This window comes from Chinchilla lanigera, unplaced genomic scaffold, assembly GCF_000276665.1.
Source record: "Chinchilla lanigera isolate Chin_1 unplaced genomic scaffold, ChiLan1.0 scaffold00089, whole genome shotgun sequence".
NCBI lineage: Eukaryota > Metazoa > Chordata > Mammalia > Rodentia > Chinchillidae > Chinchilla > Chinchilla lanigera.
In genome coordinates, this window is record NW_004955490.1 from 2,191,604 (window position 1) to 2,209,481 (window position 17,878).

Below are 17,878 nucleotides of genomic sequence, written 5' to 3' on the forward strand. Positions count from 1 at the left end.
TTTGTTTAACTATTTACCTTGATTGATGTATTCATGTAAATTTTTGGCTCTGTTGACTTTATCATATCTGCCTAGGATATTGTTGAGTTGTTCTATTTGATGGACTGTCTATTTGTCTACTGTGAAAGAAAATTTTGCTAGTAATAATTTAATCTAGGTTTGAAGTTGCTTGCTTTTGACCTTTAAATACCTCACTCTAAGATTTTCTGGTCTTTAAAATTCCTGTTGAGAACTTTGCTGAAATTCTATTGAGTTTACCTTTATATGTGATTGTTTTTTGGCTTTTCTCTGACAGCTTTTAAGTTTCTACTTTGTTGTTGTTGTTGGGCACCTGGCATTTTAATTACAGTGTGCTTTGAAAAGCTTCTTTTTTCATCATGGTTGGTGTTTTATAAGCCTTAGTTAATTTCATGTTGAATTCTTTCCAATACTTGGGAAATTTTATATTATGATTTCTGTAAACAAATTTACTATTTCTTGTGTGCTATCTTCTAGTTCTCTTAGCTCCAATGAGCCTTAAATTGGTTTTCTTAGTATCCCCTAGTAACTTTCAGGTGTGTTTTTCTTATTTTCTTATTGTTTTTAAAGCTTTTCTCAGTAATTCAACAGAATTTATCTTTTTGATGTTGAATTCAGAATCCTTTTCTTCACATTGGCCATTTCTGTAATTCATAAATTTTATACAATGTTTTTTTATATCTGGTATATCTTTCTGGTACCCTTCCATGTATTCTATATCTTTGGTAAATTTGTTATTCATTTCCTGAACTATTTTGGTCAATACTTTTTTTTTGCTTGTTTATTTCTCCCAAACTCACACTGGTAGTTTGTCATTATAATTCTGTACACTTTTGGGCTGTGTCCTCTTTTAAATTTTCAAGTTTCTTTAACTCTTTAAAAACTGTAAAGCCCTACAACCCGGTGTTTATTATCCTTTCCATTCTTCTCTGTTGCACCTGCCTTGGGAGAGTTGGCAGATATTGGAGGTTTTTGTTTTGTTATGTTTTGGTTTGCATTTTTTACCTTGTTTTCCTATATATACATATTTGTATCCCTTTTTTCCTTTCTTAGTGCTGAGTGTTGAGATCAATTAACTAAGGAGATGTTGAAATTTATATGAAGACATTTTTCAGAAGATACTGCCTTCAACTGATATTTTCAGCTTTTTTAAAAAATAATGTATACCCCTTCAGCTATTTAATTTCAGCAATTTTGGCTTTCTGCCTTTGTTTTAAGGAAAGAAATATTTCTGGCTATAGCAGCCTGAAAAGATTTGGTCACACATCACTTGTATGTGATAGACCTTGCAAGTATACTTTCATCCTTTATCAGTACTCTGCAGTCTGTATTCAATTTTTCTAAGCAGTTATTCTGTGATGTGAGAGTAGAAGTAGAGGAAGGAGAATGGAGATGGAAGGATAGGTGAAAGAGCAGTGTATGTTTGGGGGAGGAGATAGGTGAAATGAGAACACCCAAACAAAAATGGATATGGGGACAGATTCTGATACAGGTATTTTAGTTGGGTTGAAAGGTTAATGATGAAGATTTTAAGAAGATATTCATGGGTCCAGGGATAGGAGAAGAGAGAAGTACTTTTTTTCTTTTTCTTTTCCTTTTTTTTTTTTTTTTTTTTTTTGCTGGTTTAAAAGAACTTTTTATTGCCCAGGATACTTTTTCTTGTCTTTTGCGTTTTTTGTTTTTTCTTTTTAATAGATATAAATTCAAGCTCAGAGAAGCTTGTCTTTGTGTTGGAAAATAAAGCTTATGCTAACCTGATCTTGTTTTGAGAGAGAGATGGTAGCTTCACTGCCAGAGTAAAATTTCTGCCATGGATGACACAGGTCTAATTCTCTCAGTGCTAACAGGAGATGGCAGCGCTGCTGACAAAATTATACTCTGCTGGTGGCGGTCAAGGAAAAGAAGCCCTTGCAAATTTCTAAACGGTAAAGAGTTAGGAAATTCTAAAGTGTCTCACGGGCCAAAAAGGGAATAAGGTTAGTAAAATGCCGCGTCAGAGTTTGAATAAAATACTGATTGGAGAGTTACTGGAATTGGTTGTGTAAAAACAGGATGGTAGGTTGGGTCATGCTTACAATGGTTAAAAACAGGGTGGTAGGTTGGGTCATGCTTACAATGGTTTCAAGTTCAGATAAACTACGTAACAGTACACTACTTCACAGGCCACGTGTGTCTCCAGCAGCTTCCCTTCCTCGGTAGGTGCTGGCGGAAGGTGTGCTCAGCCGTTTTCCAGTATAGATGCCTAGCCCCAAAGCCAAAACGTGGGAAAGGAGGAGAGAGGAGATGAACACCTTCAGAACTCCACGGAGGAAGTGCACCCTTTCTTCACGGCTCCCCTTTTCCTCATGCTCAGAGACACGGAGCACTTCGGGTGTCTGAGGGGCAACTCCTCGGGTGGGACGTTTTCGGGTCTGCTGGACCAGTCCGAGACCCAGTCTGTACTTTTCTTCGGAGCCTTTTCCTTCTCTCCTTCTACAGCTTCTTCTTCTGACTGAGAGCTGTGGTCCCTGCTGGTGTGCATCTCCACGTCAAACATGATCTGCCCATCTTCTTGTGGTGAGAGCTGCCTCTTGAACTGCTCTGTCCTGATTCATGCTGTACGTCCAGAAGGATCTTCTCCATGTTCCCAATGTGGATGGAGTATGAGGAAGAGTCATTCTCTAGATGCCCATTCTTCCCATTGCCATTATCATTGCCACTGCTGCTGTTCATGGGTAGCTCCACCCAGGAACTGTTGAGGCCTGCTGGCTGCGGCAAACACTGGTCCCCTTCCTCGCAGTTGCTGTTGTGCAGAGGAGGCGGCAGCTCGACTAAATGAGACCACATGGTGTGGCGGCTGGAAAAGGTTCGGCCATAGCAGGACTGTCTCCGGTTCTCGGGCAACAACACCGAGAGATGTACTTTGAGACTGAGGAAAGCCACACAGTTGTCAGAACTTGTAGATGTATTTGTGCACATGTAAAGAAGAAAAGAGGCAAAGGAAGACAGTGGGCCTGGTAAGACAAGGAAGAGTAAAAGGATGAGAATAGAGAGGACAGGTTAGTACAAGAGAAAATAGGTGATACTGAGGGACAAGAGTATGGCAAACTGAAAATGAGAGGAAGAATTAAATAATTGGGAAAAATCTATAAAAATAAGAAAGTAGCATTGCTATGAAAGCTTAAATTGAAGAAATGTGATAGGGAAATGAAATGAAGTAGAGATAATAAACACCAACTAAATTAAAGCAAAAAAAGACAAAAATATCCAGCAGGAACTCAGATCAAATACTCCTAACAAGAGAATGTATGTGGGCCTCACATGAGACTGGTATGCCAAAAAACCTGAGTAGTCACAGACATCCCTTCTTGCCTGGGTTTCAGTCTTAATGTAGGCAGCCACACCAAATTCATTTCTTTTCCCTTGCACCCAAAACCCTAATAAACAATGTTTCAGGAATTCTCTCTTCCAGCCTTCAGGCAGAGTCTCACACTGTTCCTGGGCTTGGCTTAAGAACTCTTCTTCTCTAGGACATGGTGGCAGAGTCTGTGGGCAGGTTCACTCGCAGTGAGAAGTCCACTGAGTCAGTGCTGACTCTTGCTCTGGCTGGGGTCCTTGAGAATCCGAGAATGCATTTGGATATGGGTGGTAAGCTTGCAATAATCATCTGATGCATTTCCTCTTGGGTGATTCACTCTCAGAAGTTCCTAAAATCTGCAGGCGGGAGTGGCCACTGTAAGAACCTTACGCGCTGTTTGCTGTTTATCCTTTCTGTGCCCAGGTATGTGTGTGCAGAGTTTCCCTGCTCTCAGTGAGCACCGCTGACAATTACCCCATGCTGCAGCATTCCCCAGTGTTTAGAAGAGAGGCTATGGAGAAAGAGCTTGCATACGCAGAGTTTAGGCCAAGAGTCTAACCTCTGCAGTGTCTATTTTTCTTTCTTCTCAGTTATTTTGAAAGATCTAATAATGGGTATCCACAGGGATGTGGGGTCTTAAGAGGTGTAGACCAGCCACTGCGGCTCTGATTCCCCTATGCAGTCAGTGATTCAGGTGTTGAATTTCAACTATATGTATGATCTTCCCAGTTAATTTTCTGATTCAAGGTGTAAGACCCTCTCCCACTACAGAGTACTTGTAGCTTCAATGAATCCTCTCTGAATGTCTCTGATGTGACTCCTCTTCCATTCAGCCTTGTTAGGAATGCCCTAAACTAAAATATTCAATGGGCACTTGAACTGAAATATATGAATCATTACATAAGGTGACTATGCTTAAAATAATATATAAATGTAGCAATAACAATTTGTAAAAATACATTGAATAAAATATAAATTCCAGATACCAAATAATAAATACTTATTTAATATATCATAGACATGTTCACCAGTGAAAAAATAATTTATAAAATTATGTATCAAAAATTGACTATCCAGCTGGGTGTGGTGGCGCATGCCTGCAATCCCAGCACTCGGGAGGCTGAGTAGGAGAATCACTAAGTTTGAGGCCAGCCTGGGTACAAAGTGAGTTCAAGGCCAGCCTGAATGGCTTACTGAAACCCTGTCTCAAAAAGACAAAAAAATAGAAGAGCAAAGAAAATTGACTACCTAATTTTTTGGGGAAAAAAAAAAAGAGTAACGACTTTTGAACATCATAGCCATAGCCCGACATAAAAAATTAAAAAGGTTAGAAGAAAACTACTAAACTGGGAGAAAAAAATATAGGAGATTATAACATTTTTGTGGGGAGAAGCATTTTTCTAGCCATATAAAAAGCATAAAGAAAAATTTTGATAGCTTTGACCACATAAAAATGACAGATAGTGGTAATACAAAAAGGCACAGCAAAACATTCAAAATGACAGATAAGAATAAAGGTTTTATAAATCAGTAAGAAACATAAACCCTCTTATGGCTTAAGTTTATTTGGGAAAAACCCCACTCAAAACACAAATACTCAGTGAACATGAGCTAAATCATTAACTACATTGTAAAATATAGAAATGGAAATTAAAACATGGTGTTTCATTTTTCATTTATCCATTGTTGATTGGTTGACATAACAGGCAAGCTCACACTTAGTAAGCAAGAGTGGTAATTGGAAAGGTCTCTTGAGGTGCAAAAGTGTTCAAATCCTTAAAATATGCATACTATTTGAGGAAGCAGATGAAATATGGGTTTATATTTTTTGGTCTTGAAAATATATGTCATGATTTACTTACAGGGATATTATAGATTATTTATAATAATAAATGACTAGCAAACAAACAGAAATGGCAGGTTATATAAATAATACAGTATCCATAGAATAAAGTATTATACATTTACCAAACCTTATACTGCAGAAGCAAATTTAATGACATGGAGTGCATTTATTATATGCTGTGATTGGAAATGGGTTACAGAATAAATCTATATATACGATCTAATTTCTAAGAAAATTAACAAATTAGAAAATGTTGGAAAGAACATATTCTTTAAAATTTCACAGCAGTTCCACTGACCCAAAAGCACTTGAATGTTTTAAATTTCTCTGTAGTGCTTTCAGTTTTCTTAATTTGTATGTCAGCTCATGAAATGCTTCTGTGTAATTACCATCCTTCCAAAAAAATTTTCAGAGACATGTGAAAAGTAATCTTTTAAACATAACAAGACTTCCAATGAAATTCCACCCCATTCAAGCTGTTATCAGCAAAATATGTTATAGTCTAATAATAAATATTTTTGATAAGGTAACTGTTATAGTTTTGTTAGAGAATGGCCCCAAAGGCCTCAGGCACTCATAGGTGGGGCTTTAGGGAGGTGATTGAATCCTAGGGAGGATATAGGAGACTGTGCTGTTAGGAGGCCAGGCCTGATCGGAAAAGGATGGTGGCTAGGGGTCATAACCTGGAAGGGTATATCTCTTCCTTTGCTTCTCCTTTCATTTTCTCTTTTCTCCTCTCCATTGTGACTTGACCAGCTTTGTTACCCACCCCCTTCTATCATCTGCTTACTGCTTTGGAGCCTACCGAACACAGACTGAAACTCTTAAAACTGTGAACAAATGGGAGTGGGACCAAGAGATGGAGGGAGTGGAATGGAGGAGAGGAGAAGTGGATGAAAACAGAACTGATATGTGTTATGTCCATGTACCAACTCCCTATGAGGAACATAGTTGCTACGTACTGCAAACATGTGCTAATAAAACATAAAAATTGGAAACAAAAGCCAGTGAACCAAAACAAAGTATGGTTTTCTAGTATTATGTCTCAGCAAGCAGAAAGTGACTAAGAAAGTAACCAAGTAACTCTTTTTCACTATATCTTGTGAGGAATTAATTACAATGCTAATATCATATAGAAAAATCACCAAATATCTGCCCAGAAGGATTGCCCTTCTACTTCAGAGACTCTGACCCCTAACTTTTCACTGAATCTATTAACATGATTCAGCTATGGCATGTTGTGGAAAACTTTAAGAAAACTAAGTTTATTTGAGGTCATCTTACTGAGTACTTTTTTATTTTAAAAGGGAAAAATAACAGTTATCTATTCAGCTACTCTCCATGAAGTGTATTTACCCAGTTCTTGCTTTTCTCTTCTTGCTGAATGATTGGAATTAGTGTAACAGCAGTCACAAGTGAACACTTATGCTGTACAAGGCAGACAATAGAAAGACCAGTCAACAGGAAGACCAGACTGAATGTAGCATTTTTGGCCCAGGAGTCATATATAATTTGAACTAACCTTGTGAATGTATACTTTCAAGGTTGATGGCACCTGCATTTTGCCAAATCATCAAGCATCAAATGTTAGATTCTGCTAAGCAAACCAAAGAAAGGTTACACTTCTTAGGAGGAGAGTGGAGCTCATCATTTGCAGCTCTAAATCCTGATCATAAGCATTAGGGTTTGAAACACAGACCACTGTTTCTAGCCCAATATTTTTAAAAGAAGTTGAATGATTTAAATTTGTAGAGGACTATTTATAATACTTCATGCTATGAATTTCTTGCAAAAATAAAACACCTATGTGTTACATTAGATCTATTTTCAGATTTTTGGCTGAGATCAAGTTTTGCATTACAATGAAGAAATATCAGAACCCAGAAAATCTGGCTGCATCATAAAGAATGTAAGGAAGTTAGAATTTTGAGTTCAAAATAGCATGAAGACAATAACAACTTTCAAACCTTATAAAACTTGTCTGTGTTTATGCTACTCAAATTTTCTCAAATTTATTTTGTGGAAAAAATGCACAAATACTACTAGAATGATATTTAACTTCAATTTTCATTTTAGAAACAATTTAAGCAAGGCATGGTAGAACAAGCCTGTAATCTCGGCACTCAGGAGGCTGAGGCAGGAGGATCTCTGTGAGTTTGAGGACAGTCTGGAGTACAAAATGAGTTCAAGGATAGCCTGAACTGCTTAGTAAGATCCTATCTCTAAAGAACAAAAAATCAATAAAAGAAAAAAACTTAAGAAGAATCCACCATTAGTATGAGTTTATTTAAAATATCTCATGGTTGACTTGGTACATTAAATCCAAAACAACCACAAAAGGCACTAAATAGTCAAAGCAATCTTGAACAAAAACAACAAAGCTGAAGGCATCACTCTTCACAATTTCGAAGTCTATTACAAAACTATAGTAATGAAAACAGTATTATATGTGCATAAAAATATCAGCCAAAGGAATTGCAGATAATGTCCAGATATGAAAACACACATTTACAGTCAAATGATTTTGGATAGAGATGACAAGAACACACAATGGGGAAAAGATAACCTCCTCAATAAGGGGTTCTGAGAATATTAAATATCCATGCAAAAAAACTGAAGGAGACTCCCAACTCACACAACATACTGAAATAAATTTGAAATAGATTGAATACTGAAATGTAAAATCTAGAACTATAAAACTATTAAAAGTAAACATAGGATATAAACTCCACAGTACTTCTCTGGGCAATAATTTTTATTGGCTACAACCCCAAACAACACAGTCAACAAAAGCAACAACAGACAAATGGAGTTATTTCAAGCTAAGAAGCCTCTGCACTGCCCAGAAAAATAATAGTCAAAAGAGAACATATAATATGGCAGAAAATATTTGTAAATCATAATTCTGATAAAGTATTAATTCCCAAAATACATAAGGAATTCAAACCATTAAGTGGCAAGAAGTAATTGACTGATTAAAACATGGGTAAAAGATCTCAGTAGAAATTTCTCAAAAGGACATGTAAATAACCAACAAGTATATGAAGAAAAGATTAACATTACTAAGCATCAAGTAAATGAACATCAAAGCCATAATGCTATATTACTTCACAACTGCTAAAATGGCATTATGGAAAATATGTAAGAATATATTGATGAGGATATCCAGGAAAGGGAACTCTTGAACATTGCTGGTAGTAATACAATTTAGCATAACATTTATGGAAAAGAGTGTGGCAATTTCTCAAAAAATTTAAAAATGCAATGGTCTTATGATTATTTCTGTATGTGTTTAGTGATGATGAAATCAGCTGTATGTGGTGGCACATGCCTGTAATCCCAGCACTCGGGAGGCTGAAGCAGAAAGATTGCCCTGACTATGAGGCCAGCTTGGGCTACATGGTGAGTTCAAGGCAACTCTAAACTACACAGTGAGACCCTGTCTCAAAAAAAAAAGAAGAAAGGCTGTTGAAATCAATATGTTGAAAAGATGTCTGTGATCCTATATTAACAGAAACATTATTGACAATAGCCAAGATATGGAAGCAATTTAAGTGTTCTCCAATGAACGGATGTGTTTAAAAATGTGATACACAATAGAATATCACACATCCTTTAAAAATGGAAAGCTTGGGGGCTGGGGATTTAGCTCAGCGGCACAGCACCTGCCTGGCAAGCGCAAGGTCATGAGTTTGATTCTCGGTACTGGAAAACAAAACAAAAAACAAACAAACAAACAAAATTGAAAGCTTGTTATTTGTTAGAACACGGGTGAACCTGGAGTACATTACATTGTACTAAGTTCAACAAGCCAGGTATACAATGACAAATACCACAAGATTTGATTAATATGGGAAATCTGAATAGTTATAGAATCAAAGTAAGATAAAAAGCCAGAATGAATGGAAATGAGATGTTAGTTAGAGGATACCAAATTTCAGTTATATGTTATGAATAAGTTCCCCAAATCTAATGCACATCATTATTCTGTATGATACTATTATAATGATGAATATATGTCATCACAAATTTGTGTAGCCTAGCAAATGCAACACCAAGACTCGAGTTCAATGTAAACTATGGATTTTAGATTATAGAGTATCACTATAGGTTCATCTACTGTAACAAATATACCACCCTAGTAGTACAGGTTGATGATGGGGGAGGCTATGTGTGGGAAAGGACAGAGGTGTGTGGAAAATCTCAATACCTTCTGATCAATTTTGCATGTAAAAAATGGTTCTAAAAATAGTCTGTCTAAACAAGGCCAAGGTAGTCAATTTTATTTTATTTGTTTTTTAGCACAATAAATATACCCTTTAAAAATATGGTTTGCCAATTTATAAAAACAGTAAAGTACATATGATATAAAGTTGACTATCTTACCCACTCTTAAGTGTAGAGTTCAGCAACATTAAATACACTAAAATTGTTTGTCAACCATCACCACTGTTCTTACACAGAGCACTTATAAATCTTGCAAAATGGAAACTTTGCACCTATTACACACAAAATCTTCCCTCTTTCTCTAACCTTTGATAATCATCAGTCTATTTTCTGTCTCAGTGGACTTGACGCTCTACATATCCCCATGTAACTGAAACCATGCAGTATTTATCATTTGCAACTGGAATTATTTCACTTAGCATGCTATCCTCAAGTTTCATTCATATTGTGACATATATCAAAACTTCCTTCCTTTCCAAGGCTGAACGATGTACAGTATATGCCTCATTTGTTTATGTTAATCTGTTTGATGAACACTTGGGTCACTTTCAGCTCTCGGCTATGATGAGTAATGTTGTTATGAATATGGGTTTACAGTTTGTTTTAAAGGTTTTTTTATATGAGTTTCTAACATGTGAATATAATACATATTGATATAAACTGCTGTATTATCTGTGCCCCTGGAGATTTATTGTGTGTTTCAAGTGTGTAGTTTGTGTCTTTGTTTAGTCCTTGAGAACTACTTAGTTTTAATTTTTCATATATTAATTTTATCTTATCTTTCTGGAACCTCAATTAAGTCTCTTCACTATCCTCTCTTTGTATGTTATACTGTGTTTTCTCTTTTTATTATGGATTCTGAATTCTTTCTTCGAACCTATCTTCCATTTCTTCAGTTCTGTCTCTGTCTAACCCAGTCTAAGCTCATTCATTATTTTCTCAATATCATTATTGTATTTTAAAATCAGCAAATGATTTTTGGCCCATTAATAATCTGTAGTCACATTTTAGAGCTTTATATACCTTACAGATATGTTAATGATTTTAGTTCATTTTTGCAAGCATAGTAAGAATATGTTTTATAATATGTGTCTGATACTTTCTATCTCTAGGTCTTTTTCATTTATTACTATAGCTACTGGACCTTGGGATGCTATTTTACTTCCAGGAATGTCCGATTATTTATGATATTATATTTAAAATAGTATAAGTATCTCTTACTTAGGACTTTAGTATTTTCATCCAGAGAGGATTTTATTTTGCTCCTAACTGATATGCTAAAATTATCTTCATTGAAGATCAAGGTTAGGCCATCCAAATCACAGATTCAATATATAAATATATAGGCTATCTGAATTATGTCTTGTATATTGCTGACTTTTTCTTATTATCATTTTTTAGACCTCTGAGTTTCCTGGTTAAAATTAGAGGTAGTTGCTCATCAATTTCATCCTTTCTTTTTTGTGAAGCTAGGGAGTGAACCCTTCAAGGCCTCATGCATGCTAAGGAGCACTCTACTATTGAGCTATATCCTGACCTCTTTTTTTTTTTTTTTACTTCTGTTTTATTAGTGTATGTCTGCAATACATAATGTATTCATAATGGGGCATTGGTGTATATTACATCTTGAAGCTTTTACATTCTTTTCTCTTCCTCCCATCTCTCCCCATCCACATATCTTCTCCTCATCTCCACAACATTTATCTGCCTGATTCCTTTTACCTGTCATGTTCCTTAAATTATTTATACCTTGGGTTTCTCATATAAGAGAAACTTTGCAATAGTTAAATTTCCATGTCTGATTTAGTTTTCATATTGGGCTCAAGGTGGGCCTCCATTTTCCTACAAATGACTCAAATGTACCCTTCTTTGTAGCTTAGTACTCCATTGTATATATATACCACATTTTATTTATCCATTCATCTGTTGATGGGCATATAAGTCACTTCCATAATTTAGCTATCATGAATTGTGCTACTATAAACATGCCCAGCCCTTTAAAAATTTTTGTTTTGACATAATCTTGCAAAATTCACCAGGTTAAATTTAAACTTGCAATCTTTCTCTCTCAATATCCCAAGTAGCTAGGATTACAGGCATATACCACTGCACCATGCTCTATCTTTTATTAGACCCTGGAGGTTGTACCATGCAAGCTCTGGCTGTCTACCTCAGTTCCAACCAACTAAAAATTCAGTTTCGTAGTTCCTTTTCTCTAGAGTATAAAATGCCTAAAGCAACAACACTCCACTTTGCTAGGTTTACATGTTATGTTTTATTTTATTCTTACTTTTTATATTGTTATTATTTCCATGCTCTTGGGAAAGTGATTTCTCTAAAAAATATATTATCCATATTTTTTGGTTTTTATCAATGGAAGAACTAGTTAGCTAACCTTCTGTCACTCAAAGTATAAGATCTCAAGCATTTATTCTTTTGTGCAAATTTAAACTAGGGTAGAATATACGCCATGGTACCAATTTAATAAAAAGTCAGGGCTGGGGATTTAGCTTAGTGGCACAGTGACTGCCTGGCAAGTGCGAGGTCGTGAGTTTGATTCCCTGTCCTGGAAAACAAACAAACAAACAAACAAAAGTCATTTAATAGAAGGCAGCTGTCTAAGAAGTTGAGGCAGGGGGACTGCAAGTATGAGTCTGGTTAGACCAGTTTACTAATTTAGTGAGACTCTTTCAAAACATAAAATGGAAAATGCTTGGGGATGTAGCTCAGGCCTTGAGTTCAAAAACCAGTACAACCAAAAGTAATATAATACATTCAGTGTTGCACGACTATCCAGACAAAGAGGTAAATTGACATGAATATGGCAGTTGAAGAGTATGGGTATGAATGATAGAAATGTCATGCAGGCCATTTTAGTCACTACAAAAAGGGAAATCTTTGGTTTTTACATTACCTTTGAGTAGTATTTGACTTTCCCTACACAAAAAGTTAATACAAAACTGAATGAATGTATCTTAGTGCCATGCTCAAATTATTTATGTCCACATCTACTTGTGTAGATCGTATATACATCCAAGTATATACACTCCAGGTCCTATGAAAGTAGCTAAACAGTATCTCGTGATTTCTCTAGCCTTTGCACCAGTGTTGCAACCCACTTTATGATGTAATGATGTCAACATAGTATTTAAACCCCACACTGGAAGTCACTAATAAGAACATAGATATTTATTATCTAGTAACATATTTGTGTTACCTTGATGTTACCTTACAAACCTGCCACAGTCTACTTAGCAAAGTCGGGATGGCTGCTCCCAATGAAAAGTTATCCAGTTGAACTATAATTAATTTTGATGAAATTATTAAGCAACTTTCATATGTCATTTATAAATTTGACTGTACTCTGAATTTTTTTTTTTTTTTTTTTTTTTTTTTTTGGTTTTTCTCCGGTACCGGGAACCGAACTCACGACCTTGCCCTTGCCAGGCAGGTGCTTTTGCCGCTGAGCTAAATCCCCAGCCCCTGTACTCTGAATTTTGAATATGTAGCTACAGTTGATTCCCTTTTAGTCAGAACAAAATGATAAATAGATTTCATATGGTCTTTACCTTTTTAAAATTAATTAATGGAGTTTACTGGTACATTTTAGCATACAAAATGATCACATTCATCGTAGTGAATTTGTACCTTTACATGACACAACTTGATTATTTTTCCTATTCTCTTGTCCTCCCTTCAATCCCCCTTCTCCTCCTTATTTACAAAAATTTTCTTTGATTTATAGTAAGGACATGCATTTTAACTGTCAGAAATTTGGACTTTGTATTTTTTGTTGCTTCAAAGTAATTTTTCATTAGTTTATTAAATAGGTATTTACTAAGTAGTCTACTTTTAAACATAAGATTTTATTTATTGTTTTTCTAATGACTAAATTTATATTCTGCAAGTGAACATGGACTTTAATGACCATGTATTGCATGATAATCTGTTATACTCATTTAAATTTAATACCATTATTTTTCTAGATTCTTTAATAGCCATTAAGTATTTTCTTGTTTCACCATATTAACCTACAATCTCTATTCATACTTCGAGTAATGTAACATCAGCCTGCCTTTTTTGTGAGCTATAACAAAAAGGAAGTTGTAGATGTCAATATGGAATCACATAACTGCTTTCTCTACAAAATATTACAAAATAAAAAAATATTGTCAGTATTTCTTCATCTCTCACCTTATAAAGCTATGCTTTTTTTCCTTCAAAATTATTGTTGTTATGTGGCCCCAAACCATTTTTTGTTTTTTTTTTTATATCTATCTTAGGTCTCTTGTGCTGTAACAGTGATCTATCTACATTTCCAATCTATGAATGCTTTGGGGAAACATGCCCCATAGGCTTTAAAGACATTTAGAGTTAAAACACTTAAAGAGAATCCAATCTTTTTCATATAAGGAAAACAAGATGAAGAAGGGAAAAGTGATAGTCAATGCTAGTTGCCTGGAAGTGAAATCCAAATCATATGACCCTCAGATATTTTTTCCCTTAAAACTTCTCTATTCCAAAAAATTACTTAATTTTGTCAGATGTTCCTTCTCCTACACAACACCTCTTAATTTATTTTCCATCCTCTACCCGGTCCATCTCTTTCTGCTCCTTAAATCTTTTGGTCCCCTTCCCATTTGTAAAAGCGATTTCTATTTTCTCTTTTTTCTCATATTTTTTCTCTCTCCATTTCCTCCTCTCCTCCCTCCATTTCTTGTTCCCCTTCTCATATGAAAAATCTCTCTCTACTTTTTATTATATATCTCTTTTTTGCATTTTATATTTTGTTTTGCTCCTATCTTCAAAATGTTGGAATAAACATTCTCTTTAATGCAGCATGTTGAGTAATTTGATAAATTCGACTTTACAGTGTCTCATATTACAATTTTCTATAATTTTATTAAAACCTTTTTCCTGACACTACCCAGTTTTACATGTATAAGCCCCTGTCATATAACACAAATGCTCCTCTTACTGTTTTAACTGCTACATACACTGTTCCGCTATAGCTTGCCTTCTCTTACTCCAGTTTCTCACTTCGTATTTATGTAACCGTTTCTCTCTGGTTTGAGCCTCTGATATTCCACCGTAACATTTTTTTTTTTTAACTGAGTATAGCAATGACTTCTGTGCCACTAATCCTAATGAGTGCTTCCTCGCCTGCATTTTGATAGTGCCTTATTGATATTTAACACAGTTTATATCATTTTTTCCAATAATTTTTGCTTCTGTGACAATATATTCCAAAAGTTTTCTTCCTTAATATCTGGGCATTACTTTTACTTTTTTATTTTTTTTTTTTTTGGGGGGGGGTCATTACTTTTAGTAGACTTTGTAATTTTATCTGAAGTTCTTTTAGCTATAATACTTTATCTCAGCTCAAGAAATATTTATTAAGTATCTTTATGTACTACGTCCTAGTAGAGGGACTAAGAAATAGTAATTAAAACAGATTCCCTCCAATAAAGCCCGCTTATTTCTTACATTTCTCTCTCTCTAAATTATATTCTCAGTAACTGTGGGGAGCTGCTGAGCCGGACACCGAACACACCTTCCACATTCGAGGCTAGAGCAAGGCGAGCCCTGAGAACATAGAGCACCAGAGGTGAGACATATGAACAAGTCATTGGGACTAAAGCAAAGTCAGGCGCAGGGACACAAGCTGCCAGAGGCAGACCATGTAAACAAGCTGACCTCTAGCTCAGTTGAACATCATCAGGTGTCCAGCCCCTCGGTGTTCCTCCTGGTTAACTATAAGTAGCTTTAAGAATGCTCTGCTTTCCATATTCTCAGCAAAACACACACCTTGCACTTTTGATACTGTCTCCCACTTCCCCCGTTTCTCCTCTGTATAAATAAAGACGCAGAGCGCACTGAGAGGTCACCAGAGGGCCATGTCCCACCCAGTCCCAGCTTTTCAACGTATCCTGTCTTTTCTTAATCTCCCATCGCCTCTTCTCCGGACCCTGCCGGCCACTTGGGATGCCGCAGTAACCTCGTCCAAACTGTGCTTCTTTAAAGATAATTCTCCGTAAAAATGAAGATAATTCCTCATCTCTATGAAGGTTATCTCTGTCTCTATCTCTGTCTCTATATCTCTATCATCTCTACCTCTATCTATATCTCACTAAGAAGTTAAAATTCAAGTTGAGGACTGTAGAGAGACCAGTCCCTCCTAGAAAAGTAGGGAAAAGAGTGTTCTAGATGAAAAAAGGCAGAATATATGAATACCTGAGGCAGTAAGTAATCAGTTTGCCCATAGCGCATACCATACTGAGGTAGCAAGGAAAGCAAGAAATAGATTGTGGAGACTTTTTGGTCACAATAACAAGTCAGATTTTTGTTACAAATGCGAACAACTTTATTGATTTACTTTTCAGTTCCAGTTAAAATTTATTTATTTATTTGTTTATTTATTCATTTCTTCTTTATTCATTTCTTATTTCTCTTCTTTCTTTCTTTCTTTTTTTATATAAAATCATTTTTGAATTCCAGGAATGCATCATTTTGTCAATGACAGATTAATCTTATACCATATAATGCTACACTTCATTGTCTAATTTTTATTTAGGCTTTCTGTATCTGGATTTATAATTCATATTGATCTGTACTATTTAGTACTAATTCTAACATTCTTTTACCTAGGTTATGGATGCTCAGTTGTATCTCTCTTCTCAGCATCCACTGGCATTATTATATAACATGTCTGTGAAAAGACAGTGACAACTAACAAATAGTTAGAATTAGTTCGGTGGAGAACTAGAAGTGTTTCTTGGATGTTCATAAGATATGTTATTCCTGGTGCCCAGAAGAAAGATATGTTATTTATAGCTATGATTTTAAAAACTCCCAAGTTGTGTACAACTATCCCCTTTTTCCATTTATTTTTGCCAGAAAACCTGGGTGCTTCAGTGTAAACACAGGTCTCTTCTGTTTCAAACTTTTAAGAAATTATGTCATTAAACATTTCTTCAGACTCAACAGTTCATATTTCTACCTCAGAAATACCTATATTTCGTAGATTACAATTCATTTGCCTTTCTTTTGTAATGATTTATTGTTTCATTTTATCATTGTAATTTGTTTCTATTGTCTCTGACAGTTTATTATTCTTGTCATATATGACTGAAGTGAGTTTTGATGATCTTACTTTCTTTCCATAGTTCAGCATGCATGTTAGTTTATTGTATCATCATAATACAGTTTCTTTGCAATACTTGCTCATTTTAGCCATTCCATTTACATTCAAATTTGCTTCTTCTAATTTTTCTATTCCTTTTTGAAAAAAGCAGTCTTCCGTGAAGTCAATTTAGAACATTAAATATCTTCTTAGAAGTTTCTTCAGAATTATTCAGTAGGCCATTTTTATATGCTTCTTTTTAAACCTTGGCTTTGTAGTCTCACTTCTTATTTCTGCATATTTCCCATAAAGCTCAAGTGCTTGTAATTGTAGCGGCTCCTTATTTCTTTTCTCTATTTGTTTTTCCTTGAATGAACTAAGCTTCATACAGACTCAGTAGCCTTACGACTAACTTTTATTTATATAAATTATTGGTAAATTCATTTCTAGAATCAATATTGGAGAACAGGTTAATGCATATAGTTTCTATCCCAAGTCCACTTTCAACAATGATGAGTACAATATTGAAGTTCTACAGGGTCACAAGTTTCTACCTTCTTGCCTGGTTGTCTGATACACAGAACCAACTGAACGCCCTGCTTCCAGGACCCTCCTTCCCTGTGCTCTTGTTCTCCTTCCCCAACCTCAACCACAACAGAACTGGATTTCTAGGAACCAAATCTCCTTGTTCTACCCATTTCTCTTTTTGATTATTGTTCTTTCTGAATGTTTTCTATGGAGAAGAAAAGCAGCCTCTGCTTTTCTGGGGTTTTTTCCCTCTATTTTTAGGGAAAAGAACTGTTTAGTGTTCATTAGTCAACACCTGAAAATTTTTATTAAGCTATTTCCATACACTCAGAGTTAATGGAAATTCCTTCCAGAATCTACCATTAAATCAGTATTAGTTTTCAATGATAGCATGAGATTTAATATCAATATAAGCATAGGTTTAATATTTTAGCAAGGACCTAGGAAAGTCTCAATTAAAGGCCACTAATCAGGCATTATGTTAAAGCAGAAATTCTCCTGGGCACATATATTGATATTTTATTTTGTTACACTTGGCTTAATCCACAATTCTTAATAGATGATATTAGGAAATAATGTGTTCCATTAAGGCCCAAGATTTCCCCTGAATCTTCTATTTTTACTCATTAATGTTTTCAACATCTCCAATTACTTTTATTCTTAAGTTTGCCTGGTGGTTTCACCAGATAATGAACCTTATGAAAGACAGTCTCAAACTACACCATTCAATTATTCAAAAGCCAAAGTGATCTTGATTTGTAATTACCTTATAAAGAAGTTAAACATTGGTTCATAAGCA

The 17,878-nt window shown here is 35.2% G+C and overlaps 1 pseudogene; it reads right to left on the reverse strand.

Moving 5' to 3' along the window:
- Positions 1–2,174: 2,174 nt before the first annotated feature.
- Positions 2,175–2,844, reverse strand: LOC102025017 (annotated as a pseudogene).
- Between the last annotated feature and the right edge of the window lie 15,034 nt (positions 2,845–17,878).